The sequence below is a fragment of the Octopus bimaculoides genome, chromosome 1 (genome assembly GCF_001194135.2).
Source record: "Octopus bimaculoides isolate UCB-OBI-ISO-001 chromosome 1, ASM119413v2, whole genome shotgun sequence".
NCBI lineage: Eukaryota > Metazoa > Mollusca > Cephalopoda > Octopoda > Octopodidae > Octopus > Octopus bimaculoides.
The window spans coordinates 112,727,987-112,728,413 of record NC_068981.1 but is presented as its reverse complement, the minus strand read 5'-3'; positions in this window follow the sequence as shown (position 1 = coordinate 112,728,413).

The window sequence follows — 427 nt, the reverse complement described above, 5'->3', positions numbered from 1 at the left end:
ATTTTATATATATATATATATATATATATATATATATATATATATATATACAGTATGTACAGTATTTATATATATATATAAATATATATATACTATATACATATAGGCGCAGGTGGGACTGTGAGGTAAGTAGCTTGCTTACGAAACACATGGTCCTGGGTTCACTCCAAGTGCGTGGAAACTTTGGGAAAGTGTCGTGTACTATAGCATTAGGCTGACGAAAGCCTTCTGAGTGGATTTGGTTCGAGGAAACTGAAAGAAGTCCATCATATGTGTATATATATGTATATGTGTGTATATGTTTGGGTATCTGTATTTGTCCTACCACCGTCACTTGACAAATGATGCTGGTGTGTTTACTTCCTTGCAAATTAGCAGTTTGGCAAAAGATACCGATAGAATAAGTATTAGGCTTACAAAGAATAAG